Here is a 14,395-nt window from a genome sequence, read left to right on the forward strand (position 1 = left end):
TATATTTCAGGGGCACCTGGGTGGCTCAGTCAGTTAAGTGTCTGCCTTTCACTCCAGCCATGATCTCAGGGTCCAGGGAGTCGGCCTCTCCCTCTCTCCCTCTTCCACTGCCCCTGCTTGTGTGTGCGTGCGCATGCGTTCTCTCTGTCTCTGTTAAACAAATAAATAAAATCTAAAAAAATCTATATTCCAGTTAGAACCAGATATGTTTTATATATTATTTTATTCAATCCTTAAAACAATGAAATGTAATGATGACTCTTCTCATGCTAATGCATGAAAAGTTAGGCCAAGTTAAGAAACTCACTCAAGGTCAAAAAGCACTGGTATCGAGGAGCTTTGTCATGAGCCGTGACTTTGGCCCTGAAAATATGCTCTTTCCATATATAACACGAGGTCTCACCCCCAAGCTGTGCCTTCCACTGTCATTTGTTCAATTTGCTTTGTTATTAATTTATGTGGGCAATCTCTCACAGCTACATTTTGATCAATCATAGGAATTTTTAACATTCTTAATCAAGGTTCCAAGAGCATGGAAAGTGTTTTTAAAAATAACTGAACCATCAACTTTTAAAAAGAACATATTGAGTTGGTAAGCCTTTTTTTCTGCTTATTTCTCTGATGCCACCGGTAACAAAGTACAGCAATTGATCAAGAAAAAAAATAGATGGAAGAATTTACAGAGAATTGGTTCTAAACCGTAGGGTGATAAAAGCTCATTTTTTCCCCTCCAGGCCTCAGGTTCGTTGTTGGTAAAATGAGCTCAACTCTAAAATAATTTCTACTTTCAACATTCCAAGCCAAACTCTCAGGGCAGTTCAAATGAGGTAAATATAGACTTTCATAGAAAATATTACAAAGACATAACGAACTAATAATTCTGATGTAGTTCTAATAAATAAAAGAATAAAGTCCTCTACAATATGTACTTATAAGTGAGTGGCTTAATCTATTTAGTGGCTCTAATTCTCAAAATGTGCCAGAGATTTCAAGGATTCAAATGTATTTTTATACTGAAATGCCCTAAAAATGTATCCCAATCAGATTAAAAGCCAAGCAATTATTATTATATAAACTATTATCAATGTTTTATTTTAAATATTTAAAAATGCCTTATACTAAGTATTTGTAATAGTTATTTTTTGCATTATTTTAATTATATATGCGGCCTTTGGCACATTGACAGCATGTTGGCTTTTAACATTTCCAGATTAAGTTTCCATACTTAGTTTTGGTTTCTGTGTTATAGTTATTCCGTAATAATTTCCTATGGAGGAAAATGCCCTAAGTCTTCTTTGAGAGCTTGACTTTCCCCCTTTGATTTCTGTCTTTTGTTTATGAGAAAAAGAACTACTTGTGGAAATGCGGTATTTCATATTTCAGTAATCAATCAAAAGCAATAAATACTGCACAACCAGCATCTTCAGAATGCACTTAGGGATCTTATTGATCCCCAGAACATTAAAGCTTTTACCAGCGTTATGACTCTATTCCGCTCTTAGATGCATATGCTGTTCCCAGTGATTTGATTTTATGGAGAACTGTGTTCATACAGGCAAGAGTAAAATTATACCTAAAGATGAACTCCATAAGTGCATTTTAGGAGTTTTTTATTACCTTCATGGGACATAACATACATATATATTTCACTTTAGGATCCTTACCAGTTAAAAAAAATTAACTTGTAATTCAATATACACATTTACTTCTACTACTCTCTTTGGAAGTTGCCAAATTTGGTTAATATGAATTATCTGTAAGCAAAATAAAGTACAACAGCCTATATGGATCCTGCAGAGCTATTTCAAATATTATGTATTAAATTTATGTTGTTTCGATTTGATACAAGTTTACACGTAGTAGTCCACAGGAAATACAAATGTAAGTAAAGCATACTCGGTGAACTACATTTGAAATCTCTCAATATTCAGGAGGGAAAATGGGAGTTACAGTCAGTTCTGCTATAACACTTGCTCTGAGAACATGAATTTGTTTCAGTACAGTTGTAATGTTAGGGAACAGAAGCGTAACACAAATTACGCGCTGCATTTGTGCAATTTTTTCCCGTGAGAACTACTAGGTAAACTCAGAAAATTGCATCTCCCTGAACAGAACAACGCAGAAGCATATAAAACATACGCACACACTTCAAGCATATACCAGCTACCTTAGTTCACCGCCATCACATCTCGTATTACTTTACTTCTGATTACAGATAGTTCACCTTCTATCACTTTACAGTAACTCACAAATACAAACTCTCCCCATGCCTGTGTCCATAAGCAAATATCAGGTATTTTACAAGGTAAAGTACCTAACTTATTGAAGTATTTATATATGTATTAACTGTCTAACATGTATAAGACTGTGACATCATTCTCATTCGATCCCCATGTATTTTATGTGACAATGACAAAATATTTTTTAGTGCTTTTCCTTTATCTCCATTTTCCATAAGCCCTATGGCTTTTATTCCACTATTTTGCACAACACAATTTTTAGGAACACGTATGTCGTGTAATAGCAGAATTGAGTGTACTATGAAACTATATAAAAATACCTTTTGATAGCATATAGTGATCTGATAAATTATAATTTCACAGAGGTATTAATTATTATATGTATATAGTATAAGTTTATGTATAGAAATACACTGATACTCTGGATTTCGGGAAAGCATAGTTATAAAATGAATTCTCAGCAGAAAATGAATTATAGTAACATTTCAGTCCATCCAATGTCATAACATTTTTTTTATCTTCATACTCATAAACAACAAATGGAAACATTTCATGTATTGGTTTCTTTAAAAATTAATTTTATTGTTGTAAGGACATTTAACATGACATCTACCCTCTTAATGAATTTTAAACATAATTACTGACAAAAGGTACAATGTTTTAAGTAAATTTCTAGAGCTTATTCATAGTGCTTAACTGAAATTTTATGCCTGTTGATTAGTAACTCTCCACCTTCCCCTCCTCTTAACCCCTGGCAGCCACCATTCCACTCTCTGATCCTCTGAATTTTATTATTACATATACCTCATGTAAGTAGAATCATGTACTATTTGTCTGTGACTGGCTTATTTCACTTAGCATTATGTCCTCAACATTCATCCATGTTATTACTTTTGGCAGAATTTCTTTTTAAAGGCTGAAAAGTACCCCATTTTTACATAAATTACATTCTTCATCCACTCATCTGTCCATGAGCATTTGGGTTGTTGCCACATTTGGCTATTGTGAATAGTGCTGCCATGAACACAGGAGTGCTAAAAGCTCTTTGAAATCTTGATTTTAATTCTTTTGGATAAATACTCAGAGGAGGGATTGCCAAATCATATGCTAGCTCTTGTTTTAATTTTTTGCAGGATCTCCATGTTGTTTACCACAGCAGCTGTACCATTTTGCAATGCCGCCATCAACGAGCAAGGGTTCCAATTTCTCCACATCCTCGAGAACACTTGCTATCTTCTGATATATACAGAACTGGTTCTAAACCTTGCTGTGATCAAAGTTTATTTTTTCACCTCTAGTACCGTGCCAAGATCTGTTTCCATGTTCTCTATTCTGCTCCATTGGTCTACTTGTCTATCCTTGTGCATATAATACATGGTCTTGTTTACCACAGTTTTATAAGCCATGTTATATTATAGAAGCTCTGTGTTTTTGTTTCACTTCAAGAATGTCTTTGCTTTCCTAAGCCATTTACAGCTTGCTATAAATTTTAGAATTGGCTAGCTGAATTGCAAAGCAAAACATAATAAAACAAAACACCTGTTGTGGTTTTTATTTTGATTGTTTTACAGTCAGTTTTCAGGGAGTTTTCACCTCTTTAATACTGAACATTCCAATTCATGAACAAGGGAGATTTGTCTTTTTTTTTTAATTCTTTTATCTCTCTGTAAAGTTTTATTATTTCTTCTGTGATAGTTGTATACATCTTTTGTTTGATTCTGATGCTATTTTACAATAGCAATGGCTCCTCTCTTAGAAATTTTGCTTTCTATATATTCATTAATATATTTTCAATTTTTATTGAGCTATAATTCACATACCATTAAATTTATCCCTTTCAAGTGTACGGGTGATTTTTAGTATATTCACAAGTTGGGCAACTGTCACCATTATACAATTCCAGAACATTCTGATCATTTCAAAAACAAATGACATGCCCATTGACATTCAATTCCCATGCCCATCCACAACCCGTGGAAACCATTAACCTACTTTCTGCCTCCATAAATTTCTCTATTATGGATATCTTATAATTGAAATTACATATATACTTTTGTGTTTGGCTTCTTTCACTTAGCATGTTTTAAAGATTCATCCATATTGTAGCATGTGCCAGTATTTCTTCACTTTTTAAAATGACACAATCTTCCATTGTATGGATACACCATTTTGTCTGACCATTTACCAACTGATGGACATATGGATGGTTTCCAGTTTCCAGCTATTATGAGCAACGCTGCTATGGACATTCAAGTACAATTATTTTGTGCTTTCAATTCTTTTCAGTACCTAGGAATGAAATTGCTAAGCCATATTGTAACCCTACAGTGAACTTTTTGAGGAATGACCAAACTACTTTCTACAAGAATTGCACCATTTTACAACCCTACCCGCAATTTATGAGGGTTCCAATTTTTCCAGATCCACACCAAATTTACTAATGTGCATATTTTTTTCTACCCACTGTAATGGGAGTGAAGTGGTCTTATTTTGATTTGCATTTCCCTAAGAGTTAATGATCGTGAGGATCTTTTCATGTGCTTATTGGCTCTTTTTATACTTTATTTAGAAAAATATTTAATCAAAGCATCTTCCCATTTTTTGATGGGGTTAATTGCCTTTATTATTAAGTTCTAAGACTTGTTTATGAATTCTGGATTCTAGACTCTGATCAAATACACAATTTACTGTTATCTCCCATTCTGTGGTTTGTATGTTCACTTTTCTCGATATCTTACTTTGTTGTTGTTGTTGTTGTTGTTTTGAAATGAATTGTTCTTTCTTTTTTTAAATTCAAGTTAGTTAACAAATAGTGTAGCATTGGTTTCAGGAATAGAGTTTAGTGATTCATCACTTACATGTAATACCCAGTGCTCAGCCCAACAAGTGCCCTCTTTAATACCCATTGCCCACTTAGCCCATCCCCTTACCCACCTCCTCTCCAGCAACCCTCAGTTTGTTCTCTTAACTATAGAGTCTCTTATGGTTTGCCTCCCTCTCTGTTTTCATCTTATTTTATTTTTCCTTCCCTTCCCCTATGTTCATCTGTTTTGTTTTTTAAATTCCACATGAGTGAAATCATATGGTATTTGTATTTCATCTGATTTATTTCGCTTAGCATAATACCCTCTAGTTCCATCCATGTCATTGCAAATGGCAAGATTTCATTCTTTTTGATGGCCAAATAATATTCAACAGCTTACTTTGAATCAAAAATGTTTTCTATTTCAATGTAGTTAATTTATCTACTTTTTCTTTGCTCTTTGTGGCTTTGGGGTCACATTTAAGAAACCATTGCCTAATCCAGCATAAGGAAGATTTGGGTCTTTGTGTTCTTATAAAAATATTATCATTTCAGTTCTTACACAAGTTTTTTATCCACTTTTAATCTTTTTTATTTTGATAAGACATAGAATCTTTATTTCCTTCACAGATAATACAAAAGGTAAAGAAAACTTTTTATAATCTCTTATTAAAAGCAGACCAATAATCTAACAAACTGTCATTTTAATGGGGAGAAAATTAACCTTATTTTTTATCAGTATATTATGAGCTCATTTTTATTTTTTATTTTTTGTTTCAGAGGTAGAATTTTGTGATTCATCTGTTGCATAACACCCAGCACTCATTACATCAAGTGCTCTCCTTAATGCCCATCATCCAAATACCCCTTTCCCCCACCCACCTCCCCTCCTGTAGCCCTCAGTTTGTTTCCTAGAGTTCAGCGTCTCTTATGGTTTGCCTCCCTCTCAATTTACATCTTATTTTTCCTTCCATTCCCCTGTGTTCACCTCTTTTGTTTCTTAAATTCCATATATGAGAGAAATCATATGGTATTTGTTCCTTAATTTTTGTAAATGGTGGGAGATGGCATCTCAGTTTCATATCTAGTTGTCTTTCCACCAAATTTGTTGAAAATATTACTTATTTTCCCCACAAAATCTTGGGACACTAATAAATAATCAATTATGAATTTATGGGTTTAATTCTGAACTCTCCATTCTATTCCATTATATGTCTATCCTCATAATGGTATAATAGTCATGATTACTCCAACTTTGTGGTAACTTTTGAAAATGGAAAATCAATCCTCCAACTCTGCTATTCTTTTTCAACATTGTTTTGCTTACACTACATCACTTGAATTTCCATATGATATTTAGTATAGCTTTTCAATTCCTGCAACAACAAAAGACAGAGTTTTGATAGAAAATGTGTTGAATCAGTAGACGCATTTTGGGGATACTGCCATCTTAAAATGATTAAGTCTTCCAATTCATGGTTATGGGATAGCTTTCTAATTGCTTAGGTCTGGAAAGGGGATTCTTCCCTAGAGCCTCCAGAAATGAATGCAGCCCAACTGTTAACTTTATTTCAGTGAGGCCCATTTTGGACTTCTACAGTATGAAACTGTAAAATAAGAAAAAAATTGTATTGTAAAAGGCACTAATGTTATAATAATTTGTTTCAGCAGCTATGGAAAGGTAATGTACTTTCTATTCCCAGTTTTCCAAATATTTTTTTTTATCACAAAAAGTTGGATTTTGTCAAATTTTTTTGGCATTTGCTTTGGCATGTGTTTTCTGAACCTTTATTCTATTAATAAAGTGAATTAGATCATTGGTTCTCATATTTTGAACCAACTTTGCACTCCTGGAATAAATTCTACTTGAACATGGTCTATAATCCCTTTTTATATGTTGCTGCCTTCACTTTTCTAGTATTTTGTGTAGGATTTTCTAAAAATCCTTATACTGTCATTTATGTTTCTCCATTTAGGTAACCACCACTCTTCCTTCCTTCTTGCAGATTATGGTCTAATTTCCCTTTCATTTCATCCTGGGGGACTTCCTATAACGTATTTTGTAGGGCTGATCTACTAGCCATAAATTCTCTAGGTGTTTATTTGTCAATGTATTAATTTCACCCACTGTTTTGAAGTGTAGTTTTGTTGGATATAGAATTCTTGGTTGACTTTCTTTCTTTTCCATCACCATTTTTAGTATGTTATCCCACTGCCTTCTGACCACCATGGTTTTTGAAGAGTAAACAGCTTTTAATCAGATTGAGGACCTTCATATGTGAGGTTATGTGACAGATTCTCTCTAGATGCTCTCAAGATGTGTCCATGTATGCACCTCTTTTGGTTTATCTTACTTGGAATTTGTTGGGTGTTTCTTGGATGTTTGGATTAGTGTTTTCATTGTATTTGAAACTTTTTCAGCCATTATCTTTTTCATTATTATTTGTTGCCCTTTTCTTCATCTCTTCTTTTGGAATGTCCATTATGTATATCTCAATACACCTGAGGGTGTCTCAGAGGTTTCTGAGACTTATTTCAATTTTCTTCATTCTTTTTTCTCTCTGTTGTTCAGACCAGATTATCTCAATTGATCTATTTTCAAGTTGGCTAATAATTTCTTCTGACCACTCAAAAAACCTATTGATCATCTACAGTTAGTATTTTTAAGACATTTTTAAAAGAGTTTTAGGTTCACAGGAAAATTGGGTGCAATGTACAGATATTTCTCATATACCTCCTGCCCCTACACATGTATAGACTCTCCCATTATCAAGTCCCCCACCAGAGTGGTACATTTGTTACAACTAATGGACCTATATTGACAGACCATTATCACCCAAAGTCCGTGGTTTATCTTAATTTCACTCCTGCTGTTGGACATTCTATGAGTTTTTACAAATGTATAATGCTATGTAGCCATCATTTTAGTATCATACAGAGTATTTTCACTGTCCTAAAAATCCTCTGTGCTCTGTGTATTCATCCCCCACCCCTGGCAACCACTGAAGTTTTTACTGTCTTCATAGTTTTGCCATTTGCAGAATGTCATATAGTTGAAATTATACAGTATGTAGCCTTCCTTAGGTAGGGCAGGATGGCTCTAGGAGGCTGGAGTTAAGCATTTCCCTTCTGTCATATGCAAGTCTGAAACTGACTGGATTAGGTATTTCTCTTCCTTCAGGTCAGTTAAGCTCTGGTTAAATAGTTTCTCCTGAAGGCAAGCGTTATTAAAAAGAACAATATGTCTCTGGCAAATATCAAAAGGGTTACTTTTCCATTCCCCTGCCAAAAGCAGGAAGGCAATTTTCTGTGATGTTTATTGTGGGAAACTGGTAAAGCTCCTGAAGGTAAATCCCACAAAATTTGGGGGGTGGAGTGTCACACTGAGCCTCTAACAATTACGGGTCAACTTTTCCTACCCCTGTACTGGTTCCTGTGATAGTTTCCCCTCCTGAGTCTCTACTCTGGTGAGCTTTGACTCCCAGTATTTGTCTACATTTCTTTGATCTTTGGAATTACAGTTTTCCTTGTGTCCTTACCTCTTTTAAGGATCCTAGGAGAACTGTTCATTTTTTTTTTCTCACTGGATGTTAGGACAGAATGGTGACTTCCAAGCTCCTTACACATAGAACCCCATATTTAATATTCTTTTATTATTTTTCCACTCCAGAAATTCTAAATTTTATTCACTTTCCTGTGATTTTTATCTCTTCTTTAATAGTCTCTTTTGGTGAAACACATTCTCATACTTCCCTTTAGTTCTTTAAACATTTTTTTTTCAGTTCTTTGAACAGAGTTGAAATAGCTGATTTAAACTTTTTCCATTAAGTCCAACACATGGGCTTTAGAGACAATTGTTGGCTTTTATTTTTTCTTCCTAGAGCATGGACCATTCATTCTTTTTTTGTACATCTAGTTTCTGTTTTATGGAATGCTTCATGAATTTGCAGGTCATCCTTATGCAGGGGCCATGCTAATCTTCTCTTTATCATTCCAATTTTAGTATTTGTGCAGCCAAAGCAAGTACTAGTATTTTTCTAGTTAAACTAGGCATTTAAACTAATATACTATGGCAGTTCTGAAAATTAGATTGTACTCCATCCCCAAAGTTTGTTTTTATGGCTATTTGTTAGTATTTTGCATGTTTAGTGACTTTTCTGAACTTATTCAAGACAGCTCATAGTCTTTGTCACATGTGGCCACTGAAGTCTTTCTTCAGCATCTTAGACGCCAGCTAATGATTACACAGAGATTTCCTTAAATTCCTGGAACCAATAAATCTTTCAGGCTTTCCTAAGGGGCTGTGTGTGCGGGTTGGTGATACCAAAACCCAGCAAGGTACTGTATAACTCTTATCTTCACTTCCTGTGGTGGCAAAAATCTTAAGTTCAGCCTGAGGTTAGAGACTAGAATATCCTCAGGACTCTCCTATACTGTGTACAATTCTGGGTACATACAAAGCTCTATGCATGTGCATGGCCTTTTTGACTCTGAAAAAGATATTGTGGCTTTTCAAAGCATCACGCATACATCTTGTTTCCTGGATTTTACTTTCAAGCTTTTAGATTAGCCTATTGTTTTCTTCAACTTTTAGCTTCTACTACAGGCAACTACAATGTTAAATAATTGCCTTTTATTGTTTTTGAGACTCATCCCCATAAAAGGCTGTTAATAATATGTGAACTCTGAATCAGGTTAAAAAAAAAAAAAAGACAGCATTAAGAGTAAGGTCTTCCATGGACCAACCAGACAGGGAAAATAATGACAATCCTCTGGGAATGAGGTTTTGAGGGAGCTCCAAGCTTACTCTTGCCCCCAGGTTGCTGGTTTCGAGTTACCTCAGAAAAAGGAGTGGAGGGTCATTGTAGTTACCAAGATTCAGTCACTGTTTCTTTAATGATTTATTTATGAGAGAGAGAGAGCACGCACACAGACGAGAGGGCAGAGTGAGAGGGAGAGAGAATCTCAAGCAGACTCCATGCTAAGCATGGAGCCTGGCGCGGAACTCAATCTTGTGACCCGGAGATCTTGACCTGAGCCAAAACCACAAGCCCAGTCATTGTTTTTTTCAATAAACACTACCTGGATTGCTGAAGGCCTTTGCTTCATTTCCAGAGTTTGGAAAAAAATTGATGTTGAGAATGTTTTCCACGTTCTCATTGCTTTTATGGAGGAGAGGGTTTATGGAAGTGCCTAATCTACAATTTTCACTCAAGTCACTACCTAATTTTACTATATTGACTTTAAGTCCAGAAACCTTGCTAAGCCTTTTAAACTCAAGTTGTTTTTTGAAGACTGTTTTGTTTTTATAGGAATACAATGCTAGAATCCACAAATAAAGATGATTGCTATTCTCTTTTCCAATTCTATAATTTCATTTCTTCTTCTTTTTCAGCCTATTACACTGATTAGTATTCTAGTATCATGATGAAGAGGGGTAGTGATAATAGTCATCTTTGTATTCCCCATCTCAGTAAAAAAGCTATCAGTTTTGCCATAGTCATTCAGATAAAAATATTCTTCTCATCCTAGTTTACTAAAAAATTTTACACTGAATGAATTTTATTAAATTCCTGTTATCTTTTGAGATAATCATATGGCTTCCTTAAATTATTAATGTTGTACATTACTAAGTATTGAAAGCACATCAAAAACCATGGATGCATGGTTTTAAGATAGCTAGCTATAGCAAATGATAAAGTCAGCAGGCAGGGATAACAATGCTTTACCATTTTCAAAGATTGAATATCTAGATACACTCAATTCCTACAACATGATTGGGTAACACTGGAAACAATGATCCAATTTAATGAAATTCTTTGTCAACCCTCTTAGGTGAATGGGACTGACTAATTACTAAGTGATTTTTGTTAAGTTCTCCTTGGTCCTATCTTTTAAAGCCTTTGGTGAATTAAAATAACATTAAATTATTCAAATTAGCTCCAGTGACTTGTATATCCCAGGGTTAAGAGCACATATACTGTTGACAGAATGCCTGGGTATGAATTCCCAATCTTTCAGTTAATGGCTGTGACTCTGGGCATAGCTCCTTGGTGTACCTCAGTTTCCTTCTCTATTAAAATACCAGCAGTATACTCTCAAAACTCTTTTTTTCTTGATTTTATTTATTTATGGGAGGGAGAGCGCTTGAGCACATGCACAAGCAGGGGGAGAGGCAGAGGAAAAGGGACAAGGAGGCTCCCATTGAGTGCAGAGCCTAACCAGACACTTAACCAACTGAGCCACCCAGGTACGCCCTCACAGAACTCTTCAAGGATTGTGTATGTTAGGTGTACATGTTCTCACAAAAGATCCTGTTAATAGAAAATGTTACAAGAGTGTCAGTTAATATTATGTATTTCCTGTCTACTTTAAGAGTACTGCCTAATACGTGGATTGGTTCTATCACTGACATTGCTACCTATTTCTACATCCAATATAAACCTGCAGTCTTAACTAATTAAGAGTTAAGATAGTACTATTTAGATTGCTAGTATATTTTTAAATCTTATCTTTGCATCCACCTTTTACTACCAGATCTATAACTCATGCATTAATGAAAACTTCAGTTCATCATACAGACATATTACAGGATATTCGATCTTGTTAAAACCTTGTATAGAACAGCTTTAGGAATTGTAATGTTTGACGTTTTGACTTTAAAATGGTAATTTTCTGTGTCTTATAAAGAATTCGCAGGTTATGAAGTAAGCTCTTCCCAAAATACTACTATAAATTATTCCCAAGTTAAGAGTCATCCCTTCATAATCATCAACAAATTTAATGCCAGTCATAATAAAAGCAGAACATGGAAGTAAATGGTCCCTTGTATTAATGATGCAGAAATCATACATGATGTTTTGAGTCACATAAGACATCAAAGGACATAAACAGCAATAAAGATGATGAGGACTTTCTAGAAGTGAGAGTACATCTTGGGGGAAAAGCTCCCTGTGACTTTTGAGTCCCTACTTTAACTAATAGCAGCTTGTGAGAGAATATACCTGACAAGGTTTCATTCAAGCTTCATGAGAAATAATAGAAATGGTCAAAGTAAGGGACACCATGCTAGCACTTGAAACTGTTGGTAAATATACAGCTTGCTTGCTTGCTTTCAGGAAATAATGTTAAGCACCTGCTGTCCAGCTGGTGTCAGAGATCTAAGAGAAAAGGACTGATGTAGTATCTTTCCTCATGGAGAGGAGGTAGGCAATAAGCAAGCAAACAAGTAGACAAAATAATTTTAATATATTTAATAATTTTAGTAAAAGGTGACAATAAAATAATCAAAGCCATATGATAAGAAAAGCTAGAGGCAGGCATAATTTAAATAAGGTCCTGTTGGAAGCCCTCACTAAGGAAATGGCAAAGCATTTGGACTGAAACTTGAAAAAGTCTGCCATAGGAACAGCTACTGCGTATTTGCTGGCACTCATGTCCTACACGCTCAGAGCTTCTGCCATTGGTGAATCATGACATTTTCTGGAAACACTAGATAAAAAGTCAGTATCTTTCACAACTTCCTGTTTCCAAATCTATACCACATTCCTGTTAGCATGTAAGGTGAAAATGACTTGCATTTTGGGTCTCAGTCTCTTACAGCGGTACTTTTTTTTTTTTTTTTCACCACAATTCCCAATGCTATCTGCTCTTCATTTTCTTGCCAGAAAATTCCTCTCCAGGCTTATTTTCTCTTATGATGTTTTTGATCAAAGCCTTGTCTTTGCACTTTGGGACTCCCACCATTCATCTGTGTACTGATGAGAAGTTCATCCATTGAAAACAGATTCTTAGAATTATCTTAACTTTCACACAGTAATGCTGTGTTTCTTATCAGCCTATCTGGTTTTCTCATTCACCGGTATCCTAGACTTGAACTCGACAAGGAACACAACCTCAAACTGGTTGCACAGCCCAGTTGACAGTTGTATTTCTAAAGTATTGTACATTCATCCCTCTATCTGTGAGATATTTATTACAAGTTGAAAATCAGATGTTCACGCTGGGGACAAAACACTGGACTCTGCTGGCTCTACTGCCCCTTCATCCCTGATGGTAGCTCCCAAGTCTCTCCAGAAGACCTTAATTTTTGTGAACACAGTGGCAAGCCACAGTTCCTTGTACAAATACCCTTTAGTCAAGAAAAGACCATAATACAACTTTAGCCTTCATAAGAGGACCGTGTTTAAAAAAAAAAAATTCACTCTTCTACACGAGTGGACTTAACAAGCAGTGTTCAGCTGTTATGTCCTCCCATTGATTTTGTAAAAATACAAGGTATACCCTCAGGAAATACTCTATCGGGTGTGCCAGACACTGTTGAGGTCTTGTTTGTCTACATTACTCCTACTTGAAGCTTCAGGTATAGGTTTAAAAGAAATGTTTTCTGTGCCCTTTAGGTCTAGAATGTCTGGGCGTCCTTAATAATTAAGACATAATCTGACTGCATATTCCCTTGCTTGGCTTGTGATAAATTTGACGTATGCATTTAATAGGCCTGCATACATGAATGTTTTCTCTTTCTGCTTTTATTTGGTTAATGACTTACATCTTCACTAAAAAAAAATAATGTATTCCACACTTACTACGTACCAGAAGTTGTGGTGTTTACAATGTAAAACAATGTTTTACGGGGCTTGATGTGGCTTGCAGAGGCAGCATGGGAACCTGGGAAAGACGGGGACCGGCCAAAAAAAAAAAAACGCAACAGTTCTCCCGGAGCTATGATGGGATCTTCTGAATCTTACAGTTATTTGAGTTACTACTGTGTCCAGCCGACGCTTCACTTTACCCTTGCACCCCTACCAGTTACTTCTATGTTGGTTCCTCCTAAGTAAAACAAATACTAAACTGAATTCTGACTCATAAAGCATCTGTGATTAGCAGTTTTACTGAGCAATCCAATGGGTCTGCCAACTTACCAGCTCTGTCAAGAACCAAATTATTTCATAAAACATACCCCACAATCTCTCCACCAAGGCCAAATCTCATGGGATCAACAAAATATACTAAATACAAAGCTTAAAAATTGGGATAATCATAGATAATTTCCACTGGATTTTCTGAAACATGTGCCTCCTGTCAGATGGAGTGTTCATTTTTTTTTAGGAATTCTTTTTTAGGAATTCTGTCAGTAAAGGTTTTTGTTTTGTTCTGGGCACTTTTCTATAGATGGGTTCATTTTGATTGGTGTTGTACCAAAGTTCCCTGTCACTGATTTCCCTCCTTTTCATGTTGTCCACCTTCACAAAGGCTTTCCACTGCACTCAACTGACATAATATTTCATTATAAAGGAACTAGTGACATGACAACATAATTTGAGTCGCCTACTTGTTAAGAAGAACTTCTGTG

At 35.3% G+C, this 14,395-nt stretch overlaps 1 protein-coding gene and 1 non-coding gene across 9 annotated transcripts in view; both read right to left on the bottom strand.

The window, feature by feature from the left end:
- DMD (dystrophin) overlaps positions 1–14,395 on the bottom strand; it is a 2,358,181-nt gene that overhangs the window by 2,228,881 nt on the left and 114,905 nt on the right. The window lies entirely within an intron of this gene.
- Positions 8,964–9,070, bottom strand: LOC113266008 (U6 spliceosomal RNA). Its single transcript, XR_003320210.1, has one exon. It is a non-coding gene; the product is annotated as a U6 spliceosomal RNA (small nuclear RNA).

This window comes from Ursus arctos, chromosome X (assembly GCF_023065955.2).
Source record: "Ursus arctos isolate Adak ecotype North America chromosome X, UrsArc2.0, whole genome shotgun sequence".
NCBI lineage: Eukaryota > Metazoa > Chordata > Mammalia > Carnivora > Ursidae > Ursus > Ursus arctos.